Raw genomic sequence first — 27,400 nt, 5'->3', positions numbered from 1 at the left:
TAGTTAATACAGAAAAAGTATTTGATATCAAAAGGGGTGACTTTAAGCGCAAATCTGAGTTCTATCCCCTCACATATAAGAGCCCTATGGTTGAGTGCTTTTATAAAACTACACTAGAGGATTTTAGGAATCTATGCCTAAAAAGAACCCAATGAATAGTAAGAAAACCAATACCAACCTCACCAAATGGGAGAGGAAAGCCTTGCGGGATCTTACTAAGGATACTTCCCTAGTCTTTAGAGAAGCGGACAAGGGGGCGGTCTGGAGGTGAAGGACAGAGAGGAGTATATTGCTGAGGCGCATAGACAACTGACTAATATTGACTTCTATAAACCTCTGGAATCTGACCCCACATCCCAATATTTGAGACAGTTATATAATCTACTAGATGATGCCCTGACTGATGGAGTTATATTCAGGAAGGAATTTAACTTTTTGTTTATTAAGCACCCCACAGTTCCGATTTACTATCACCTTCCTAAAGTACACAAGTCACTTAGCTCACCACCTGGGCGCCCCATTATATCTGGTATAGGTTCTTTGTCCTCTAATCTGTCTTTTTATGTTGATTCTTTCCTTCAACCCCGTATCTCTACCTTAAGGTCACATATTAAAGATACCACCCATTTTTTACAACTCTTACAGGACTTTGTGTGGAAAGATACATATGCATTTCTGACTCTAGATGTGCAGAGTCTTTATACGAACATCCCACACGACTTAGGTCGAGACGCAATAGCAACTAGATTAAGGACTGATTGTGACCTTTCGGAGAGACACGGGGTCTTCTTGTTAGATGCTATTTCTTTCATTCTTCAGCACAATTATTTTTTGTTCATGGACACGTTTTATTTACAAGTAATGGGGACGGCCATGGGGACGAGGTTTGCGCCTAGCTATGCCAATCTCTACATGGGTCTCTTTGAGGACACCCATGTGTGGGGTGGCGGCTTCGGCGCAAACCTCGTCCTCTATGGCCGCTATATTGATGATCTTTTTATCATTTGGGATGGGGATGCACTATCAGCACAATCATTTGTTTCTAATTTGAATTCTAATCACTTTAATCTTCAGTTCACCCACTCCTTTCACCCTCTCACTATTAATTTCTTGGATATAACTCTAGAAGCTAGGGATAATAAAATATATACCTCCAATTATAACAAAGAGGTTGATACCCACTCTTATCTGCACTACCGGAGCGCCCACTATCCCCCTTGGAAGAAGAACATTCCTAGGGGGCAGTTTATGCGGTTACGGCGCAACTGCACAGAAAAAAACACATTTTTGGAACAGGCCGACTCCATGGTAGAAGCGTTTAGTGGAAGAGGATATCCTTACTCACCATTAAAGAAGGCTGTTAGAGAGGTTTCGAATTTAGATAGATATTCTACTTAGATCTAATAAAGCACGTAAAAAGGAAAGGTATCTTAATGATGAATTAGATGGCCTGGCTTTCATATCGACATACAATAATGAAAGTATGCAGATTAAAAAGATTGTATGTAAAAACTTTAATATTCTTAATCAGGACAACTTACTCAGAAGCCATCTACCGCTTAAGCCGAAATTTATTTTCAAAAAGAATAAATCACTTAAAAACATTCTTGCTCCTAGCATATCAAAAAAGTTACCACACAACAGACTATGGGGGACACCTGGTTGATGCAGAAAGCCAAAGGCTTCTTCCGATGCGGGGCTACTAGGTGCACCACCTGTAAACATATATTTCGAAAAACCACACACCTCCACGTGAGAGATGGAGAGGATTATGAACTCACTAGCTTTATGAATTGTGATTCAACCTCTATTATATTACCTCCTCTCTTGTGGATGTGACCAGAAATATGTGGGGCAGACAACAAGAAGCATTAAGACTCGCTTCATGGAACACCGCCGAAATATAGTCAGGAAAATCTCTACGCATAGTGTCTCTAGACACTTTAGAGACTACCACGAGGGGGATCCTAGCTCCCTCCATCTAACAGCGATTGAACAGGTGGGCATAACGAAGAGAGGGGGGGACCGGTATAAAATTTTGTGTAAACAAGAACTGTACTGGATGTTTAAATTGAACACCATATATCCAAGAGAATTAAACGAAGCAGTCGAACTTAACTCAGTGCTATGACCACCTCTCATTAGTAATATCACTATATCTCTTTAGCCTGCTGCCCTCCCTCTCAATGGTAGTAGTCTATCAGTACATTATGGTTGTCATCTACTGTGAATGTATGGGTTTGGTATCATACCAGTATACCTAGAGTATAGTATGATTTGTCCCTTATAATTTGTATATATGCTTTTAAGCAAGATCTTATGTACTCCCTTTTTTTGAGATTTATTCTTCATGTATCAGCATCATGCGGTACATATCTCTCTTGATCTATTCTAAAATTTGTAAAGCACCAAAAGGCTATTTATCATAATTATTATTAATCTCCTTTTTGCTCAAACGATGGATATTGGAAAAATGAATGGAGGCTCATTAAAAGTCACCATTGTTCATTGTTCATTAATATATATTATTTATTTTTTACTTACTTTTTGTTTTATGAATAGTATGTGAATCCTTATTAATCACTGAACAGTGCATTCTAAGTAAACTAAATTGATATACTTATACACATACGGTACATGGCACACAGTGTCAGTATTGTGGTTGGCATGATGGTTGGCGGGATCACGCAGCTGTCATCATGTGGGACTACCTATAACGCTTGTTACTGTGAGGGCTAAGTAGTCAGGCCGGGACAGTGCGTGTAGTGACACGTCGACCCGGGAACCGAGGCAAGCATCCGCTGCGTCATGATACGCGCACCCGGGCGCGCGAGAATGACGTGACGTTGGTGGTCCGACCGCGTGATTACATGCGGCCGGGCAAGGATTGATGACGCGACGGGATGGGATCCGATCGCATCATCCTCAATAGTCCGATCCACTAATGCCATTGATACAGGTGAGGGGATCCCCATTTGGTTAGTGTAAAAAGTGGATTGGATCCCTCCCTATCTAGTAGACCTGACCGTGATTAATATGGAAAAAATAAATCAGATACCATTCCTGGGTTTGGATACAACAGCCTAGGTTAGGTATTTGTAAATGGTCATGTGACCACTATATACATAAATAAATAGATTGTTTTAGATATTTTGGAGCTATTTAATACATGTATTATATTTATTAACATGAGTTTCATCCTAGATACTAATGTCTGTCATTTTTTGGTCATATTATGAGATGAGTTGGTTAATGTCAATCACCTATGCAAATGAGCAGCCATATTGGTTGGGTATATAAACCCCTGTTTGCATACAAGTTAGCACACTTGAAAAAGTTGTGTGAACACAATGAAACGCGTTCGTGTGAGCTGCTCCCCTGCATCACTCTTTGGACTTATACTACTTGGAGACCTGCGGACCTGAACCAAGCCCCTGCCATTGACCCTCATGGACCTTTGCTGGAGGTACACCATCTGAACTGAGGACACTGTCCTTTTACCAGCATACCAAGGAACTGCAATATTGCGGAGCGCTGAGCCACTTAATAACCCTTGGATACACCTGTGGTAACTATTGCCTATTTCAGACTATCAATTTGGTCCATACGGACCTAGAAGGGGACTATGCTATAGAACATGGTCCTATTATTTCGTCCATTCTGAGACAAATGTGATTGGGAGTAACGTTCTATACCCTCTTCAAGGTTTTTTTTTTCATTTATTTTACTGATTCCATATGGATGTTTTATTGAATTTTATTATGAATTAAACATGTATAATTATTGACCTGCTCATCTCATCTATGACCACTTAGCGCTGATTATATATTTGCTTGCTTTTTGTGTGTGAGGTCTGACCAACCTCTTTATCTAGCTGCTGTGTTGAACCTCCCCAATCAGCGCCTGGAGAGAATTACCTTAGGGTAATTTTTCTCTTTCTTTGCAATTTCACATAGTCTTACTCTGGGCTTCAGGAATGGGGAGCTTCTCCACTTTTAATGACAGACATAGTAGAAGGATTGGTTTTCTTAAAAAATGGGATGACCCCACAGAATCAAACTCTGAATCCAAAAACAATCTGTTGAAAAATGAGTTCTATAAACTAGAGGATCTAATGAGTTTAGAGACAAAACATTGGCTTGATGGCATTAATTTACAGAAATATATTGACAAAAACATGATTCCGAGGGGCCTTAGGCTCTTCAAGCCCTCTATATTTAATGGTGATAGAGAGTTCGAAGAGAAATGGGAGAAAGCACTAGATAAGTGCTCCATGAGCCTTATGGAAATTGTGATCACCTATAAGAACCAAAAAGCTAAAGAAATTGAATTAGAAATAGAGTCTCTTAAAGATAAACTAGAACCTCAGAACAATACAAAGGAATATAAGGAGAGGGATATACTAGTGATGGAGAGGATGACTAAATTTGAACAAATTGTTGTAGATAATACAGTAAGTGTAAAAAATTCCAGAGGGATCTTGAAGATTACAACACTGGACAAGTGAGGAGCTATAGGAGTAAAAATAGAGAAAGAATTAGATCTAGAGCCCACCCCTCTGAAAAATCCCCCTATAATAGGGGATGGAGACAGGGAGAGATCCCAAAGATACATCAGCACAAACAAGAATGGGGAAGAAGGGAGAAAAAGATGTTTTCCCCTGACAAACCAGATATAGGTAGAACAGATTAATTGACACAAATAGGTGGTGACCAATTGATAGAGCTGGGAGCAAGACCCAGGGAACAGAGACCGGATTCCCACTATGACTCTCAAAAGAACTCTGAGGTTTTTTTTTTGAAAAAAAGACACGAAAGACGATACGGGTCCCCGGTAAGAACAGAGTGGGAAAAAAAGACACAAAAAAGAGGAAGACCCCGAAGTATAGAGGGTGCAGAGGGGGGGGGGGAAGAAGACAACCAAGAGGGTGGGACTAACAGACCAGGTTGTTTCCAATCCCACTAATGTCTTTAATCTCTCAAGTAAACAGTTCACCACCAGCGAGAAATCCCTTTTAGCTAAGGGACTCAAATTTGTGCCTACAAGTACCCCCAATATATTTAATCTGTTCGTAGAACTGAATAGATTTGTCCATACCCTATGTAGGAAATGATACTTCATACAATGCAACTTGCAGCAACACAAAGAAGAGGGAATGGCTATTACACTTGATTCAGGAGATGATTTAGTTCTTGAAATCTTACAGACTCTCCTGGATGACAACTCCAGTTCTGGAGTAGTTAATACAGAAAAGATATTTGATATCAAAAGGGGTGACTTTAAGCACAAATCTGAGTTCTATCCTCTCACATATAAGAGCCCTATGGTTGAGTGCTTTTATAAAACTACACTAGAGGATTTTAGGAATCTATGCCAACAAAAGAACCCAATGAATAGTAAGAAAACCAATACCAACCTCACCAAATGGGAGAGGAAAGCCTTGCGGGATCTTACTAAGGATACTTCCCTAGTCTTTAGAGAAGCGGACAAGGGGGCGGTCTGGAGGTGCAGGACAGAGAGGAGTATATTGCTAAGGCGCATAGACAACTGACTAATATTGACTTCTATAAACCTCTGGAATCTGACCCCACATCCCAATATTTGAGACAGTTATATAATCTACTAGATGATGCCCTGACTGATGGAGTTTTATTCAGGGAGGAATTTAACTTTTTGTTTATTAAGCACCCCACAGTTCCGATTTACTATCACCTTCCTAAAGTACACAAGTCACTTAGCTCACCACCTGGGCGCCCCATTATATCTGGTATAGGTTCTTTGTCCTCTAATCTGTCTTTTTATGTTGATTCTTTCCTTCAACCCCGTATCTCTACCTTAAGGTCACATATTAAAGATACCACCCATTTTTTACAACTCTTACAGGACTTTGTGTGGAAAGATACATATGCATTTCTGACTCTAGATGTGCAGAGTCTTTATACGAACATCCCACACGACTTAGGTCGAGACGCAATAGCAACTAGATTAAGGACTGATTGTGACCTTTCGGAGAGACACGGGGTCTTCTTGTTAGATGCTATTTCTTTCATTCTTCAGCACAATTATTTTTTGTTCATGGACACGTTTTATTTACAAGTAATGGGGACGGCCATGGGGACGAGGTTTGCGCCTAGCTATGCCAATCTCTACATGGGTCTCTTTGAGGACACCCATGTGTGGGGTGGCGGCTTCGGTGCAAACCTCGTCCTCTATGGCCGCTATATTGATGATCTTTTTATCATTTGGGATGGGGATGCACTATCAGCACAATCATTTGTTTCTAATTTGAATTCTAATCACTTTAATCTTCAGTTCACCCACTCCTTTCACCCTCTCACTATTAATTTCTTGGATATAACTCTAGAAGCCAGGGATAATAAAATATATACCTCCAATTATAACAAAGAGGTTGATACCCACTCTTATCTGCACTACCGGAGCGCCCACTATCCCCCTTGGAAGAAGAACATTCCTAGGGGGCAGTTTATGCGGTTACGGCGCAACTGCACAGAAAAAAACACATTTTTGGAACAGGCCGACTCCATGGTAGAAGCGTTTAGTGGAAGAGGATATCCTTACTCACCATTAAAGAAGGCTGTTAGAGAGGTTTCGAATTTAGATAGATATTCTACTTAGATCTAATAAAGCACGTAATAAGAAAAGGTATCTTAATGATGAATTAGATGGCCTGGCTTTCATATCGACATACAATAATGAAAGTATGCAGATTAAAAAGATTGTATGTAAAAACTTTAATATTCTTAATCAGGACAATTTACTCAGAAGCCATCTACCGCTTAAGCCGAAATTTATTTTCAAAAAGAATAAATCACTTAAAAACATTCTTGCCCCTAGCATATCAAAAAAGTTACCACACAACAGACTATGGGGGACACCTGGTTGACGCAGAAAGCCAAAGGCTTCTTCCGATGCGGGGCTACTAGGTGCACCACCTGTAAACATATATTTTGAAAAACCACACACCTCCACGTGAGAGATGGAGAGGATTATGAACTCACTAGCTTTATGAATTGTGATTCAACCTCTATTATATTACCTCCTCTCTTGTGGATGTGACCAGAAATATGTGGGGCAGACAACAAGAAGCATTAAGACTCGCTTCATGGAACACCGCCGAAATATAGTCAGGAAAATCTCTACGCATAGTGTCTCTAGACACTTTAGAGACTACCACGAGGGGGATCCTAGCTCCCTCCATCTAACAGCGATTGAACAGGTGGGCATAACGAAGAGAGGGGGGGACCGGTATAAAATTTTGTGTAAACAAGAACTGTACTGGATGTTTAAATTGAACACCATATATCCAAGAGGATTAAACGAAGCAGTCGAACTTAACTCAGTGCTATGACCACCTCTCATTAGTAATATCACTATATCTCTTTAGCCTGCTGCCCTCCCTCTCAATGGTAGTAGTCTATCAGTACATTATGGTTGTCATCTACTGTGAATGTATGGGTTTGGTATCATACCAGTATACCTAGAGTATAGTATGATTTGTCCCCTTATAACTTGTATATATGCTTTTAAGCAAGATCTTATGTACTCCCTTTTTTTGAGATTTATTCTTCATGTATCAGCATCATGCGGTACATATCTCTCTTGATCTATTCTAAAATTTGTAAAGCACTAAAAGGCTATTTATCATTATTATTATTAATCTCCTTTTTGCTCAAACGATGGATATTGGAAAAATTAATGGAGGCTCTTTAAAAGTCACCATTGTTTATTGTTCATTAATATATATAATTTATTTTTTACTTATTTTTTGTTTTATGAATAGTATGTGAATCCTTATTAATCACTGAACAGTGCATTCTAAGTAAACTAAATTGATATACTTATACACATACGGTACATGGCACACAGTGTCAGTATTGTGGTTGGCATGATGGTTGGCGGGATCACGCAGCTGTCATCATGTGGGACTACCTATAACGCTTGTTACTGTGAGGGCTATGTAGTCAGGCCGGGACAGTGCGTGTAGTGACACGTCGACCCGGGAACCGAAGCAAGCATCCGCTGCGTCATGATACGCGCACCCGGGCGCGCGAGAAAGACGTGACGTTGGAGGTCCGACCGCGTGATTACAAGCGGCCGGGCGAGGATTGATGACGCGACGGGATCCGATCGCATCATCCTCAATAGTCCGATCCACTAATGCCATTGATACAGGTGAGGGGGAGGGGATCCCCATTTGGTTAGTGTAAAAAGTGGATTAGATCCCTCCCTATCTAGTAGACCTGACCGTGATTAATATGGAAAAAATAAATCAGATACCATTCCTGGGTTTGGATACAACAGCCTAGGTTAGGTATTTGTAAATGGTCATGTGACCACTATATACATAAATAAATAGATTGTTTTAGATATTTTGGAGCTATTTAATACATGTATTATATTTATTAACATGAGTTTCATCCTAGATACTAATGTCTGTCATTTTTTGGTCATATTATGAGATGAGTTGGTTAATGTCAATCACCTATGCAAATGAGCAGCCATATTGGTTGGGTATATAAACCCCTGTTTGCAGACAAGTTAGCACACTTGAAAAAGTTGTGTGAACACAACGAAATGCGTTCGTGTGAGCTGCTCCCCTGCATCACTCTTTGGACTTATACTACTTGGAGACCTGCGGACCTGAACCAAGCCCCTGCCATTGACCCTCATGGACCTTTGCTGGAGGTACACCATCTGAACTGAGGACACTGTCCTTTTACCAGCATACCAAGGAACTGCAATATTGCGGAGCGCTGAGCCACTTAATAACCCTTGGATACACCGGTGGTAACTATTGCCTATTTCAGACTATCAATTTGGTCCATACGGACCTAGAAGGGGACTATGCTATAGGAACAGGTCCTATTATTTCGTCCATTCTCAGACAAATGTGATTGGGAGTAACGTTCTATACCCTCTTCAAGGTTTTTTTTCCATTTATTTTACTGATTCCATATGGATGTTTTATTGAATTTTATTATGAATTAAACATGTATAATTATTGACCTGCTCATCTCATCTATGACCACTTAGCGCTGATTATATATTTGCTTGCTTTTTGTGTGTGAGGTCTGACCAACCTCTTTATCTAGCTGCTGTGTTGAACCTCCCCAATCAGCGCCTGGAGAGAATTACCTCAGGGTAATTTTTCTCTTTCTTTGCAATTTCACATAGTCTTACTCTGGGCTTCAGGAATGGGGAGCTTCTCCACTTTTAATGACAGACATAGTAGAAGGATTGGTTTTCTTAAAAAATGGGATGACCCCACAGAATCAAACTCTGAATCCAAAAACAATCTGTTGAAAAATGAGTTCTATAAACTAGATGATCTAATGAGTTTAGAGACAAAACATTGGCTTGATGGCATTAATTTACAGAAATATATTGACAAAAACCTGATTCCGAGGGGCCTTAGGCTCTTCAAGCCCTCTATATTTAATGGTGATAGAGAGTTCGAAGAGAAATGGGAGAAAGCACTAGATAAGTGCTCCATGAGCCTTATGGAAATTGTGATCACCTATAGGAACCAAAAAGCTAAAGAAATTGAATTAGAAATAGAGTCTCTTAAAGATAAACTAGAACCTCAGAACAATACAAAGGAATATAAGGAGAGGGATATACTAGTGATGGAGAGGATGACTAAATTTGAACAAATAGTTGTAGATAATAAGTGCAAAAAATTCCAGAGGGATCTTGAAGATTACAACACTGAACAAGTGAGGAGCTATAGGAGTAAAAATAGAGAAAGAATTAGATCTAGAGCCCACCCCTCTGAAAAATCCCCCTCTAATAGGGGATGGAGACAGGGAGAGATCCCAAAGATACATCAGCACAAACAAGAATGGGGAAGAAGGGAGAAAAAGATGTTTTCCCCTGACAAACCAGATATAGGTAGAACAGATGAATTGACACAAATAGGTGGTGACCAATTGATAGAGCTGGGAGCAAGACCCAGGGAACAGAGACCGGATTCCCACTATGACTCTCAAAAGAACTCTGAGGGTTTTTTTTGGAAAAAAGACACGAAAGACGATACGGGTCCCCGGTAAGAACTGAGTGGGAAAAAAAAGACACAAAAAAGAGAAAGACCCCGAAGTATAGAGAGTGCAGAGGGGGGGGGAAAGAAGACAACCAAGAGGGTGGGACTAACAGACCAGGTTGTTTCCAATCCCACTAATGTCTTTAATCTCTCAAGTAAACAGTTCACCACCAGCGAGAAATCCCTTTTAACTAAGGGACTCAAATTTGTGCCTACAAGTACCCCCAATATATTTAATCTGTTCGTAGAACTGAATAGATTTGTCCATACCCTATGTAGGAAATGATACTTTATACAATGCAACTTGCAGCAACACAAAGAAGAGGGAATGGCTATTACCCTTGATTCAGGAGATGATTTAGTTCTTGAAATCTTACAGACTCTCCTGGATGACAACTCCAGTTCTGGAGTAGTTAATACAGAAAAAGTATTTGATATCAAAAGGGGTGACTTTAAGCGCAAATCTGAGTTCTATCCCCTCACATATAAGAGCCCTATGGTTGAGTGCTTTTATAAAACTACACTAGAGGATTTTAGGAATCTATGCCAACAAAAGAACCCAATGAATAGTAAGAAAACCAATACCAACCTCACCAAATGGGAGAGGAAAGCCTTGCGGGATCTTACTAAGGATACTTCCCTAGTCTTTAGAGAAGCGGACAAGGGGGCGGTCTGGAGGTGCAGGACAGAGAGGAGTATATTGCTTAGGCGCATAGACAACTGACTAATATTGACTTCTATAAACCTCTGGACTCTGACCCCACATCCCAATATTTGAGACAGTTATATAATCTACTAGATGATGCCCTGACTGATGGAGTTATATTCAGGGAGGAATTTAACTTTTTGTTTATTAAGCACCCCACAGTTCCGATTTACTATCACCTTCCTAAAGTACACAAGTCACTTAGCTCACCACCTGGGCGCCCCATTATATCTGGTATAGGTTCTTTGTCCTCTAATCTGTCTTTTTATGTTGATTCTTTCCTTCAACCCCGTATCTCTACCTTAAGGTCACATATTAAAGATACCACCCATTTTTTACAACTCTTACAGGACTTTGTGTGGAAAGATACATATGCATTTCTGACTCTAGATGTGCAGAGTCTTTATACGAACATCCCACACGACTTAGGTCGAGACGCAATAGCAACTAGATTAAGGACTGATTGTGACCTTTCGGAGAGACACGGGGTCTTCTTGTTAGATGCTATTTCTTTCATTCTTCAGCACAATTATTTTTTGTTCATGGACACGTTTTATTTACAAGTAATGGGGACGGCCATGGGGACGAGGTTTGCGCCTAGCTATGCCAATCTCTACATGGGTCTCTTTGAGGACACCCATGTGTGGGGTGGCGGCTTCGGCGCGAACCTCGTCCTCTATGGCCGCTATATTGATGATCTTTTTATCATTTGGGATGGGGATGCACTATCAGCACAATCATTTGTTTCTAATTTGAATTCTAATCACTTTAATCTTCAGTTCACCCACTCATTTCACTCTCTCACTATTAATTTCTTGGATATAACTCTAGAAGCCAGGGATAATAAAATATATACCTCCAATTATAACAAAGAGGTTGATACCCACTCTTATCTGCACTACCGGAGCGCCCACTATCCCCCTTGGAAGAAGAACATTCCTAGGGGGCAGTTTATGCGGTTACGGCGCAACTGCACAGAAAAAAACACATTTTTGGAACAGGCCGACTCCATGGTAGAAGCGTTTAGTGGAAGAGGATATCCTTACTCACCATTAAAGAAGGCTGTTAGAGAGGTTTAGAATTTAGATAGATATTCTACTTAGATCTAATAAAGCACGTAATAAGAAAAGGTATCTTAATGATGAATTAGATGGCCTGGCTTTCATATCGACATACAATAATGAAAGTATGCAGATTAAAAAGATTGTATGTAAAAACTTTAATATTCTTAATCAGGACAACTGACTCAGAAGCCATCTACCGCTTAAGCCGAAATTTATTTTCAAAAAGAATAAATCATTTAAAAACATTCTTGCTCCTAGCATATCAAAAACGTTACCACTCAACAGACTATGGGGGACACCTGGTTGACGCAGAAAGCCAAAGGCTTCTTCCGATGCGGGGCTACTAGGTGCACCACCTGTAAACATATATTTCGAAAAACCACACACCTCCACGTGAGAGATGGAGAGGATTATGAACTCACTAGCTTTATGAATTGTGATTCAACCTATATTATATTACCTCCTCTCTTGTGGATGTGACCAGAAATATGTGGGGCAGACAACAAGAAGCATTAAGACTCGCTTCATGGAACACCGCCGAAATATAGTCAGGAAAATCTCTACGCATAGTGTCTCTAGACACTTTAGAGACTACCACGAGGGGGATCCTAGCTCCCTCCATCTAACAGCGATTGAACAGGTGGGCATAACGAAGAGAGGGGGGGACCGGTATAAAATTTTGTGTAAACAAGAACTGTACTGGATGTTTAAATTGAACACCATATATCCAAGAGGATTAAACGAAGCAGTCGAACTTAACTCAGTGCTATGACCACCTCTCATTAGTAATATCACTATATCTCTTTAGCCTGCTGCCCTCCCTCTCAATGGTAGTAGTCTATCAGTACATTATGGTTGTCATCTACTGTGAATGTATGGGTTTGGTATCATACCAGTATACCTAGAGTATAGTATGATTTGTCCCTTATAATTTGTATATATGCTTTTAAGCAAGATCTTATGTACTCCCTTTTTTTGAGATTTATTCTTCATGTATCAGCATCATGCGGTACATATCTCTCTTGATCTATTCTAAAATTTGTAAAGCACCAAAAGGCTATTTATCATTATTATTATTAATCTCCTTTTTGCTCAAACGATGGATATTGGAAAAATTAATGGAGGCTCATTAAAAGTCACCATTGTTCATTGTTCATTAATATATATAATTTATTTTTTACTTATTTTTTGTTTTATGAATAGTATGTGAATCCTTATTAATCACTGAACAGTGCATTCTAAGTAAACTAAATTGATATACTTATACACATACGGTACATGGCACACAGTGTCAGTATTGTGGTTGGCATGATGGTTGGCGGGATCACGCAGCTGTCATCATGTGGGACTACCTATAATGCTTGTTACTGTGAGGGCTATGTAGTCAGGCCGGGACAGTGTGTGTAGTGACACGTCGACCCGGGAACCGAGGCAAGCATCCGCTGCGTCATGATACGCGCACCCGGGCGCGCGAGAATGACGTGACGTTGGAGGTCCGACCGCGTGATTACATGCGGCCGGGCGAGGATTGATGACGCGACGGGATGGGATCCAATCGCATCATCCTCAGTAGTCCGATCCACTAATGCCATTGATACAGGTGAGGGGGAGGGGATCCCCATTTGGTTAGTGTAAAAAGTGGATTGGATCCCTCCCTATCTAGTAGACCTGACCGTGATTAATATGGAAAAAATAAATCAGATACCATTCCTGGGTGTGGATACAACAGCCTAGGTTAGGTATTTGTAAATGGTCATGTGACCACTATATACATAAATAAATAGATTGTTTTAGATATTTTGGAGCTATTTAATACATGTATTATATTTATTAACATGAGTTTCATCCTAGATACTAATGTCTGTCATTTTTTGGTCATATTATAAGATGAGTTGGTTAATGTCAATCACCTATGCAAATGAGCAGCCATATTGGTTGGGTATATAAACCCCTGTTTTCAGCCAAGTTAGCACCTTGAAAAAGTTGTGTGAACACAACGAAATGCGTTCGTGTGAGCTGCTCCCCTGCATCACTCTTTGGACTTATACTACTTGGAGACCTGCGGACCTGAACCAAGCCCCTGCCATTGACCCTCATGGACCTTTGCTGGAGGTACACCATCTGAACTGAGGACACTGTCTTTTTACCACCATACCAAGGAACTGCAATATTGCGGAGCGCTGAGCCACTTAATAACCCTTGGATACACCTGTGGTAACTATTGCCTATCTCAGACTATCAATTTGGTCCATACGGACCTAGAAGGGGACTATACTATAGGAACAGGTCCTATTATTTCGTCCATTCTCAGACAAATGTGATTGGGAGTAACGTTCTATACCCTCTTCAAGGTTTTTTTTTCCATTTATTTTACTGATTCCATATGGATGTTTTATTGAATTTTATTATGAATTAAACATGTATAATTATTGACCTGCTCATCTCATCTATGACCACTTAGCGCTGATTATATATTTGTTTGCTTTTTGTGTGTGAGGCCTGACCAACCTCTTTATCTAGCTGCTGTGTTGAACCTCCCCAATCAGCGCCTGGAGAGAATTACCTCAGGGTAATTTTTCTCTTTCTTTGCAATTTCACATAGTCTTACTCTGGGCTGCAGGAATGAGGAGCTTCTCCACTTTTAATGACAGACATAGTAGAAGGATTGGTTTTCTTAAAAAATGGGATGACCCCACAGAATCAAACTCTGAATCCAAAAACAATCTGTTGAAAAATGAGTTTTATAAACTAGAGGATCTAATGAGTTTAGAGACAAAACATTTGCTTGATGGCATTAATTTACAGAAATATATTGACAAAAACATGATTCCGAGGGGCCTTAGGCTCTTCAAGCCCTCTATATTTAATGGTGATAGAGAGTTCGAAGAGAAATGGGAGAAAGCACTAGATAAGTGCTCCATGAGCCTTAAGGAAATTGTGATCACCTATAGGAACCAAAAAGCTAAAGAAATTGAATTAGAAATAGAGTCTCTTAAAGATAAACTAGAACCTCAGAACAATGCAAAGGAATATAAGGAGAGGGATATACTAGTGATGGAGAGGATGACTAAATTTGAACAAATAGTTGTAGATAATAAGTGTAAAAAATTCCAGAGGGATCTTGAAGATTACAACACTGAACAAGTGAGGAGCTATAGGAGTAAAAATAGAGAAATAATTAGATCTAGAGCCCACCCCTCTGAAAAATCCCCCTCTAATAGGGGATGGAGACAGGGAGAGATCCCAAAGATACATCAGCACAAACAAGAATGGGGAAGAAGGGAGAAAAAGATGTTTTCCCCTGACAAACCAGATATAGGTAGAACAGATGAATTGACACAAATAGGTGGTGACCAATTGATAGAGCAGGGAGCAAGACCCAGGGAACAGAGACCGGATTCCCACTATGACTCTCAAAAGAACTCTGAGGGTTTTTTTTAGAAAAAATACACGAAAGACGATACGGGTCCCCGGTAAGAACAGAGTGGGGAAAAAAGACACCAAAAAGAGGAAGACCCCGAAGAATAGAGGGTGCAGAGGGGGGAAAAAGAAGACAACCAAGAGGGTGGGACTAACAGACCAGGTTGTTTCCAATCCCACTAATGTCTTTAATCTCTCAAGTAAACAGTTCACCACCAGCGAGAAATCCCTTTTAGCTAAGGGACTCAAATTTGCGCCTACAAGTACCCCCAATATATTTAATCTGTTCGTTGAACTGAATAGATTTGTCCGTACCCTATGTAGGAAACGATACTTCATACAACGCAACTTGCAGCAACACAAAGAAGAGGGAATGGCTATTACCCTTGATTCAGGAGATGATTTGGCTCTTGAAATCTTACAGACTCTCCTGGATGACAACTCCAGTTCTGGAGTAGTTAATACAAAAAAAGTATTTGATATCAAAAGGGGTGACTTTAAGCGCAAATCTGAGTTCTATCCCCTCACATATAAGAGCCCTATGGTTGAGTGCTTTTATAAAACTACACTAGAGGATTTTAGGAATCTATGCCGACAAAAGAACCCAATGAATAGTAAGAAAACCAATACCAACCTCACCAAATGGGAGAGGAAAGCCTTGCGGGATCTTACTAAGGATACTTCCCTAGTCTTTAGAGAAGCGGACAAGGGGGCGGTCTGGTGGTGCAGGACAGAGAGGAGTATATTGCTGAAGCGCATAGACAACTGACTAATATTGACTTCTATAAACCTCTGGACTCTGACCCCACATCCCAATATTTGAGACAGTTATATAATTTACTAGATGATGCCCTGACTAATGGAGTTATAGTCAGGGAGGAATTTAACTTTTTGTTTATTAAGCACCCCACAGTTCCGATTTACTATCACCTACCTAAAGTACATAAGTCAGTTAGTTCACCACTTGGGCGCCCCATTATATCTGGTATAGGTTCTTTGTCCTCTAATCTGTCTTTTTATGTTGATTCTTTCCTACAACCCCGTGTCTCTACCTTAAGGCCACATATTAAAGATACCACCCATTTTTTACAACTCTTACAGGACTTTGTGTGGAAAGATACATATGCATTTCTAACTCTAGATGTGCAGAGTCTTTATACTAACATCCCACACGACTTAGGTCGAGACGCAATAGCAACTAGATTAAGGACTGATTGTGACCTTTCGGAGAGACACGGGGTCTTCTTGTTAGATGCTATTTCTTTGACTTTCAGGACTTGGCCTGCTTGCAATTGTGAAGAATGCATTTGTTAAGAATGTGATTTAAGAATGGAGTTAGAACCGGAACTAAAAACCATTTCTCCTCTCTTCACAGGTAAAAACACCATCTTCATGCTTGTATATCTGAGTCTCTCATCTCTCTCTGGCTACACTTTTCACACCCCAAGGAAGTTTGTCTGCAAATGTCTGTGATCCTTCTTCAATGCAAAATAACCTCTGTTAATTAGCTGAACTTCTGATTGCATACCTCCCCCTTTGCCAGCTGATATAGTTGGAGCATTTAAGAGCAATATTATCAAGGCCTGCAGTCAGGACTTGGCCTGCTTGCAATTGTGAAGAATGCATTTGTTAAGAATGTGATTTAAGAATGGAGTTAGAACCGGAATTTGAACTGGATTTGGACTACGCTAAAATCTCGAATAAAACAATTTCCCCAAACACTGCAACTAAGGACCATCATGTGGCCTCTCCTCACCTCTGCCTTGAGAACACCAGGACCAATGCCTACTACTTCTCTGTCCAAGAACATCATGACTGCCCCCAAGACTACCCCTCAAGCTGAGCAGGGAACTGAGGGGCGTGCGCACCAGGACCAGATTTTGCTGGGTCAGTTCCATTGGACATTAGTGTGCACTCCACATTCTTACACCCACCCGCACTGCTCTCATGAGACCAGGACATTTATAATTTTCACAAATTAATGTTTTCCTGCAAATGTGTCTTTTTCTTCTTTCTTCTTACAGGGTACTTTCCCCCCACTGTGTGCTATTCCTGTAATGTGTACCTCCATTGGTTGCACACCCTGCCAGCAGTAACCTACACAGTGCGCCTCACATGGCTGCCTCGGATGGTTCCTCCATGGGCAGGGTGTGCTTCATTTGGATCTTTCCATGCAGGGTATAGCATACTCCTACACTCGTGTCAGTTTTCCCGTGAATGCATTTGGCCCTTGTATGGCTCATCTCCCACTGTGTATCCTTCGTAGTGCGCCCAACATGGCTGCCTTATCTGGTAAACTTGTGGATGGGATGAAAAATACATGGACCTGATGGTTTTATTGGAACCCTACTCTGAACCTAAGGACTCTGCAATCTCCCCGTTTTGTGTTCTCTTCTAGGGGTGAACTATTCCACCCTGGGTAATCCTACGCAGAGCGCCTAAGATGGCTGCCGCACCTGGTACCTTGTAAGGGTGGAATACACAACCCCTGGAGGTTATTACCCAAAATGCTTACACCAACCCTGCATTATGCTTTCTGTCTTTATTGTCTGTGTGGTTTATCTTTTGATGTAATACTTAAATCTTCTGTATTATGTGCATTGTTTGAGTTCTAGTTGGCGCCGCGGATGGCTGCCTCGGTGCTGCTCTGCCAAGCAGCCTTTGTGTTTAGTCCTACGTGTATAATATGTCTAATATGTTGAGTCTATTGTACAGTTGCAATGTGCAGTATCAACTCATACGTGTAATGTGCGTAATGTATGCTATGTTCTTCCCCCTTCGTATGCTATGTATTCCCCCTTCATGTTGCTGCTTGGAGATGCATTGTACCACAAAGAAATCCTAGTGTACGTGAGTACACCTGGCCAATAAAGCTGATTCTGATTCTGATTCATTCTTCAGCACAATTATTTTTTGTTCATGGACACGTTATTTACAAGTAATGGGGACGGCCATGGGGACGAGGTTTGCGCCGAGCTATGCCAATCTCTACATGGGTCTCTTTGAGGACTCCCATGTGTGGGGTGGCAGCTTCGGCACAAACCTCGTCCTCCATGGCTGCTATATTGATGATCTTTTTATCATTTGGGATGAGGATGCACTCTCAGCACAATCATTTATTTCTAATATGAATTCTAATCACTTTAATCTTCAGTTCACCCACTCCTTTCACCCTCTCACTATTAATTTCCTGGATATAACTCTAGAAGCCAGGGATAATAAAATATATACCTCCAATTATAACAAGGAGGTTGATACCCACTCTTATCTGCACTATCGGAGCGCCCACTATCCCCCTTGGAAGAAGAACATTCCTAGGGGGCAGTTTATGCGGTTACGGCGCAACTGCACAGAAAAAAACACATTTTTGGAACAGGCCGACTCTATGGTAGAGGCGTTTAGTGGAAGAGGATATCCTTACTCACCATTAAAGAAGGCTGTTAGAGAGGTTTCGAATTTAGATAGATATTCTACTTAGATCTAATAAAGCACGTAATAAGAAAAGGGATCTTAATGATGAATTAGATGGCCTGGCTTTCATATCGACATATAATAATGAAAGTATGCAGATTAAAAAGATTGTATGTAAAAACTTTAATATTCTTAATCAGGACAATTTACTCAGAAGCCATCTACCGCTTAAGCCGAAATTTATTTTCATAAAGAATAAATCACTTAAAAATATTCTTGCTCCTAGCTTTATCAAAAAAGTTACCACACAACAGACTATGGGGGACACCTGGTTGACGCAGAAAGCCAAAGGCTTCTTCCGATGCGGGGCTACTAGGTGCACCACCTGTAAACATATATTTTGAAAAACCACACACCTCCACGTGAGAGATGGAGAGGATTATGAACTCACTAGCTTTATGAATTGTGATTCAACCTATATTATATACCTCCTCTCTTGTGGATGTACTAGAAATATGTGGGGTAGACAACAAGAAGCATTAAGACTCGCTTCATGGAACACCGCCAAAATATAGACAGGAAAATCTCTACGCATAGTGTCTCTAGACACTTTAGAGACTACCACGAGGGAGATCCTAGCTCCCTCCATCTAACAGCGATTGAACAGGTGGGCATAACGAAGAGAGGGGGGGACCGGTATAAAATTTTGTGTAAACAAGAACTGTACTGGATGTTTAAATTGAACACCATATATCCAAGAGGATTAAACGAAGCAGTCGAACTTAACTCAGTGCTATGACCACCTCTCATTAGTAATATCACTATATCTCTTTAGCCTGCTGCCCTCCCTCTCAATGGTAGTAGTCTATCAGTACATTATGGTTGTCATCTACTGTGAATGTATGGGTTTGGTATCATACCAGTATACCTAGAGTATAGTATGATTTGTCCCTTATAACTTGTATATATGCTTTTAAGCAAGATCTTATGTACTCCCTTTTTTTTAGATTTATTCTTCATGTATCAGCATCATGCGGTACATATCTCTCTGGATCTATTCTAAAATTTGTAAAGCACCAAAAGGCTATTTATCATTATTATTATTAATCTCCTTTTTGTTTAAAAGATGGATATTGGAAAAATGTATGGAGGCTTATTAAGAGTCACCATTGTTCATTGTTCATTAATATATATTATTTATTTTTTACTTATTTTTTGTTTTATGAATAGTATGGGAATCCTTATTAATCACTGAACAGTGCATTCTAAGTAAACTAAATTGATATACTTATACACATACTGTACATGGCACACAGTGTCAGTATTGTGGTTGGCATGATGTTTGGCGGGATCACGCAGCCGTCATCATGTGGGACTACCTATAACGCTTGTTACTGTGAGGACTATGTAGTCAGGCCGGGACAGCGCATGTAGTGACGCATCGCCCCGGCAACCGAGGCAAGCATCCGCTGCATCATGATACGCGCACCCGGGCGTGCGAGAATAACGTGACATTGGAGGTCCGACCGCGTGATTACATGTGGCCGGGCGAGGATCGATTACACAACGGGATGGGATCCGATTGCATCATCCTCAATAGTCCAATCCACTAATGCCATTGATACAGGTGAGGGGGAGGGGATCCCAATTTGGTTAGTGTAAAAAGTGGATTGGATCCCTCCCTATCTAGGAGACCTGACAGTGATTAATATGGTAAAAATAAATCAGATACCATTACTGGGTTTGGATACAACAGCCCAGGTTAGGTATTTGTAAATGGTCATGTGACCACTATATACATAAATAAATAGATTGTTTTAGATATTTTGGAGCTATTTAATACATGTATTATATTTATGAACATGAGTTTCATCCTAGATACTAATGTCTGTCATTTTTTGGTCATATTATGAGATGAGTTGGTTAATGTCAATCACCTATGCAAATGAGCAGCCATATTGGTTGGGTATATAAACCCCTGTTTGCAGCCAAGTTAGCACCTTGAAACAGTTGTGTGAACACAACGAAACGCGTTGGTGTGAGCTGCTCCCCTGCATCACTCTTTGGACTTATACTACTTGGAGACCTGAGAACCTGAACCAAGCCCCCGCCATTGACCCTCATGGACCTTTGCTGGAGGTACACCATCTGAACTGAGGACACTGTCTTTTTAACACCATACCAAGTAACTGCAATATTGCGGAGTGCTTAGCCGCTTAATAACCCTTGGATACACCTGTGGTAACTATTACCTATTTCAGACTATCAATTTGGTCCATACGGACCTAGAAGGGGACTATACTATAGGAACAGGTCCTATTATTTCGTCCATTCTCAGACAAATGTGATTGGGAGTAACGTTCTATACCCTCTTCAAGGGTTTTTTTTCCATTTATTTTACTGATTCCATATGGATGTTTTATTGAATTTTATTATGAATTAAACATGTATAATTATTGACCTGCTCATCTCATCTATGACCACTTAGCGTTGATTATATATTTGTTTGCTTTTTGTGTGTGAGGTCTGACCAACCTCTTTATCTAGCTGCTGTGTTGAACCTCCCCAATCAGTGCCTGGAGAGAATTACCTCAGGGTAATTTTTCTCTTTCTTTGCAAAGACTGTAATGTGATTGGTGAGCTTGACAATTTATTGTAATATTTTGGAAACTAACATTCCCTGAATGTAAATTAAATACAGTTTGGAATTTATTTAGGTGAGTGCTGAGTATTTATGATTTTCTTATTTAAATGGTGTGGGCATGTACCACCGGCACCGCTGTAGGTTGAGTGCTGTGGTTTAATCCAATTAAAAATAATCCAATTTTCAACATGAATGAATTAAGTAATATGCATACCACAAAACTGTGATATATGTGCTCATCAAAGGGTCTTTACATAACCAAAGAGATAATTTCTCCAGGCTCTGACGACATCCGGGGGTTAACTGGAACATCTGTCTGATCCCTCCTGTCTCAGTAGTCACTGAGTCAATGGTTATTTATCATGTGGGAACAAAAGGTATTAATTTGCGTGGTATAATATTTTTGGAGTTTAATTATACATAAACCACATATATGATAAAACTAGAGATGAGCGGGTTCGTTTCTCAGAGAACCGAACCGTACCAAACTTCCCCATTCCAGTCCGGATCCGAGCCAGGCTCGGGTTTTCCCACCTGATTCGGACACCAGGACGAGGCAAAACTTCATCATCCCGCTGTCGGATTCTCGCGGGGTTAGGATTCCATACAAGGAGCCGCCAGTGGCATAGCCAGGACCTTGTGGGCCCCATAGCAACATTTTGAAGGGGCCCCTGTCCCAATGCTTCTAGAGAGACACCTCTCCACAGCAGGTGTTAATTTTATGCCCAATAGTAAAACCCTAGTTCATATTCTGAACCACAGTGGTGCCTTAGTTAATGGTATGCCCCATAGTAGTGCGCTAGTTTATTTTATGCCCCATGGTAGTGCCCTAGTTTATTTTATGAGCCATAGTAGTGCCCTAATTCACATTTTGTCACATTGTAGTGCTGCCAGTACACATTATGCCACACAGTACCCCCCCATTCACATTATGACATACAGTGTTCCCAGTTCATAATATGCCACATTAGAGTGCCCCAGTTCATATTTTGCCACAATATAGTGCCCTCCAGTTTATTTTAAACCACATTACAAACAGTAGGTCCAGGGGCTAAAAGTAGATATTTGTAGGCCCCAAGGCAAACGTTTGTAAGTGCCACTATGTACCTCCAATAGTGGGAAATATATTTAACTTTGACAGGGAAGGTGGGCCCCTCTCAGCTCTGGGCCCCATAGCAGCTGCACTGCCCGCGCCTATGGTAGCTACGCCCTTGGGAGCCGCGCGTCCCCGCCATTTTCACTCTGGCATTGAAGAGTGTAGAGAGAGGACGTGTCTCTGTTCTCTCAGTGTCCTCAGTGTCCGTGTCTTGTGCTGAATTTGTCCAGTCACAGTGCTTGTATCCTCTGCTGCCATATGTCCAGTGCTGTCCAGTGGTGCCATGTTGTGCTGCATCAGTTCAGTGGTGGTGTGTTGTGTTGCATTAGTCACAGTGGTGGTGTCCTCTGATGCCATATATCCAGTGCTCCTGTATAATAAATCCCTTACAGTGTTGCTGTGTTGTCCTGCATCAGACCAGTGGTAGTGTCCTGGGCATCAGTCAGTCCAGTGATGTGTCCTGGGCATCAGTCAGTCCAGTGACGATTCACAGTGGTGGTGTTCTCTGCTGCCATATGTCCAGTGCTGCTGTATAATAAGTCCCTTACAGTGTTGCTGTGTTGTCCTGCATCAGACCAGTGGTAGTGTCCTGGCCATCAGTCATTCCAGTGACCAGGCAGTCACAGTGGTATACGGTGCTCCTATATGTCCACTGCTGCCGTATAATAATAACAACAAGTCCCTTACAGTGCTGCATCAGACCAGTGGTAGTGTCCTGTGCATCAGCCATCAGTCAATCCAGTGACCAGGCAGTCACAGTGGTATATGCTGCTGCTATATGTCCACTGCTGCCGTATAATAATAACAACAAGTCCCTTACAGTGCTGCATCAGACCAGTGGTAGTGTCCTGGCCATCAGTCATTCCAGTGACCAGGCAGTCACAGTGGTATATGCTGCTGCTATATGTCCACTGCTGCTGTATAATAATAATAATAATAACAACAACAACAACAAGTCCCTTACAGTGTTGCTGTGTTGTGCTGCATCAGACCAGTGGTAGTGTCCTGGCCATCTGTCATTCCAGTGACCAGGCAGTCACAGTGGTATACGCTGCTGCTATATGTCCACTGCTACCGTATAATAATAATAACAACAACAACAAGTCCCCTACAGTGTTGCTGTGTTGTGCTGCATCAGACCAGTGGTAGTGTCCTGGCCATCAGCCATCAGTCATTCCTGTGCCACATATTGTGTTATATAACTCCAAAAAAATAATGGAGAACAACAATTTGGAGGATAAAATAGGGAAAGATCAAGAACCACTTCCTCCTAGTGCTGAAGCTGTTGCTACTAGCCATGACATAGACAATGAAATGCCATCAACATCATCTGCCAAGGCCGATGCCCGATGTAATAGTAGAGGGCATGTAAAATCCAAAAAGCCAAAGTTCATTAAAAAGACCCTAATAAAGAAATTTAAATGGTCTGAGGAGAAATGTAAACTTGCCAATATGCCATTTACGACACTGAGAGGCAAGGAATGACTGAGGCCCTGGCCTATGTCCATGACTAGTGGTTCAGCTTCACATGACGATGGAAGCCCTGATAACTGAGGCCTTGACACTTATGTTGGCGTTAGACGTGCGTCCGGTATCCGCCATTAGTGCAGTGGGATTTAGACAATTGATGGAGGTATTGTGTCCCCGGTACCAAATGCTATCTAGATTCCACTTCACTAGGCAGGCGATACAGAGATTTTGCCATTTAATTCCAGTGATTTGGACGTATAATTCCAGTGATTTTGCAATTTAATTCCAGTGATTTGGACATATAATTCCAGTGATTTGGACGTATAATTACAGTGATTTTGCAGTATAATTCCAGTGATTTTGCCATTTAATTCCAGTGATTTTGCCATTTAATTGCAGTGATTTGGACGTATAATTACTAGAGATGAGCGCCGGAAATTTTTCGGGTTTTGTGTTTTGGTTTTGGGTTCGGTTCCGCGGCCGTGTTTTGGGTTCGACCGCGTTTTGGCAAAACCTCACCGAATTTTTTTTGTCGGATTCGGGTGTGTTTTGGATTCGGGTGTTTTTTTAAAAAAACCCTAAAAAACAGCTTAAATCATAGAATTTGGGGGTAATTTTGATCCCAAAGTATTATTAACCTCAAAAAACATAATTTACACTCATTTTCAGCCTATTCTGAACACATCACACCTCACAATATTATTTTTAGTCCTAAAATTTGCACCGAGGTCGCTGTGTGAGTAAGATAAGCGACCCTAGTGGCCGACACAAACACCGGGCCCATCTAGGAGTGGCACTGCAGTGTCACGCAGGATGGCCCTTCCAAAAAACCCTCCCCAAACAGCACATGACGCAAAGAAAAAAAGAGGCGCAATGAGGTAGCTGACTGTGTGAGTAAGATTAGCGACCCTAGTGGCCGACACAAACACCGGGCACATCTAGGAGTGGCACTGCAGTGTCACGCAGGATGTCCCTTCCAAAAAACCCTCCCCAAACAGCACATGACGCAAAGAAAAAAAGAGGCGCAATGAGGTAGCTGTGTGAGTAAGATTAGCGACCCTAGTGGCCGACACAAACACCGGGCCCATCTAGGAGTGGCACTGCAGTGTCACGCAGGATGTCCCTTCCAAAAAACCCTCCCCAATCAGCACATGATGCAAAGAAAAAGAAAAGAAAAAAGAGGTGCAAGATGGAATTATCCTTGGGCCCTCCCACCCACCCTTATGTTGTATAAACAAAACAGGACATGCACACTTTAACCAACCCATCATTTCAGTGACAGGGTCTGCCACACGACTGTGACTGATATGACGGGTTGGTTTGGACCCCCCCCAAAAAAGAAGCAATTAATCTCTCCTTGCACAAACTGGCTCTACAGAGGCAAGATGTCCACCTCATCTTCACCCTCCGATATATCACCGTGTACATCCCCCTCCTCACAGATTATCAATTCGTCCCCACTGGAATCCACCATCTCAGCTCCCTGTGTACTTTGTGGAGGCAATTGCTGCTGGTCAATGTCTCCGCGGAGGAATTGATTATAATTCATTTTAATGAACATCATCTTCTCCACATTTTCTGGATGTAACCTCGTACGCCGATTGCTGACAAGGTGAGCGGCGGCACTAAACACTCTTTCGGAGTACACACTTGTGGGAGGGCAACTTAGGTAGAATAAAGCCAGTTTGTGCAAGGGCCTCCAAATTGCCTCTTTTTCCTGCCAGTATAAGTACGGACTGTGTGACGTGCCTACTTGGATGCGGTCACTCATATAATCCTCCACCATTCTATCAATGTTGAGAGAATCATATGCAGTGACAGTAGACGACATGTCCGTAATCGTTGTCAGGTCCTTCAGTCCGGACCAGATGTCAGCATCAGCAGTCGCTCCAGACTGCCCTGCATCACCGCCAGCGGGTGGGCTCGGAATTCTGAGCCTTTTCCTCGCACCCCCAGTTGCGGGAGAATGTGAAGGAGGAGATGTTGACAGGTCGCGTTCCGCTTGACTTGACAATTTTGTCACCAGCAGGTCTTTCAACCCCAGCAGACCTGTGTCTGCCGGAAAGAGAGATCCAAGGTAGGCTTTAAATCTAGGATCGAGCACGGTGGCCAAAATGTAGTGCTCTGATTTCAACAGATTGACCACCCGTGAATCCTTGTTAAGCGAATTAAGGGCTGCATCCACAAGTCCCACATGCCTAGCGGAATCGCTCCGTGTTAGCTCCTTCTTCAATGCCTCCAGCTTCTTCTGCAAAAGCCTGATGAGGGGAATGACCTGACTCAGGCTGGCAGTGTCTGAACTGACTTCACGTGTGGCAAGTTCAAAGGGCATCAGAACCTTGCACAACGTTGAAATCATTCTCCACTGCACTTGAGACAGGTGCATTCCATCTCCTATATCGTGCTCAATTGTATAGGCTTGAATGGCCTTTTGCTGCTCCTCCAACCTCTGAAGCATATAGAGGGTTGAATTCCACCTCGTTACCACTTCTTGCTTCAGATGATGGCAGGGCAGGTTCAGTAGTTTTTGGTGGTGCTCCAGTCTTCTGTACGTGGTGCCTGTACGCCGAAAGTGTCCCGCAATTTTTCTGGCCACCGACAGCATCTCTTGCACGCCCCTGTCGTTTTTTAAAAAATTCTGCACCACCAAATTCAAGGTATGTGCAAAACATGGGACGTGCTGGAATTTGCCCATATTTAATGCACACACAATATTGCTGGCGTTGTCCGATGCCACAAATCCACAGGAGAGTCCAATTGGGGTAAGCCATTCCGCGATGATCTTCCTCAGTTGCCGTAAGAGGTTTTCAGCTGTGTGCGTATTCTGGAAAGCGGTGATACAAAGCGTAGCCTGCCTAGGAAAGAGTTGGCGTTTGCGAGATGCTGCTACTGGTGCCGCCGCTGCTGTTCTTGCGGCGGGAGTCCATACATCTACCCAGTGGGCTGTCACAGTCATATAGTCCTGACCCTGCCCTGCTCCACTTGTCCACATGTCTGTGGTTAAGTGGACATTGGGTACAACTGCATTTTTTAGGACACTGGTGAGTCTTTTTCTGACGTCCGTGTACATTCTCGGTATCGCCTGCCTAGAGAAGTGGAACCTAGATGGTATTTGGTAACGGGGGCACACTGCCTCAATAAATTGTCTAGTTCCCTGTGAACTAACGGCGGATACCGGACGCACGTCTAACACCAACATAGTTGTCAAGGACTCAGTTATCCGCTTTGCAGTAGGATGACTGCTGTGATATTTCATCTTCCTCGCAAAGGACTGTTGAACAGTCAATTGCTTACTGGAAGTAGTACAAGTGGGCTTACGACTTCCCCTCTGGGATGACCATCGACTCCCAGCGGCAACAACAGCAGCGCCAGCAGCAGTAGGCGTTACACGCAAGGATGCATCGGAGGAATCCCAGGCAGGAGAGGACTCGTCAGACTTGCCAGTGACATGGCCTGCAGGACTATTGGCATTCCTGGGGAAGGAGGAAATTGACACTGAGGGAGTTGGTGGGGTGGTTTGCGTGAGCTT

The sequence above is a fragment of the Pseudophryne corroboree genome, chromosome 4 (genome assembly GCF_028390025.1).
Source record: "Pseudophryne corroboree isolate aPseCor3 chromosome 4, aPseCor3.hap2, whole genome shotgun sequence".
Classification (NCBI taxonomy): domain Eukaryota; kingdom Metazoa; phylum Chordata; class Amphibia; order Anura; family Myobatrachidae; genus Pseudophryne; species Pseudophryne corroboree.
The sequence above is the reverse complement of the archived record's forward strand: the minus strand, read 5'-3'. Positions refer to the sequence as shown.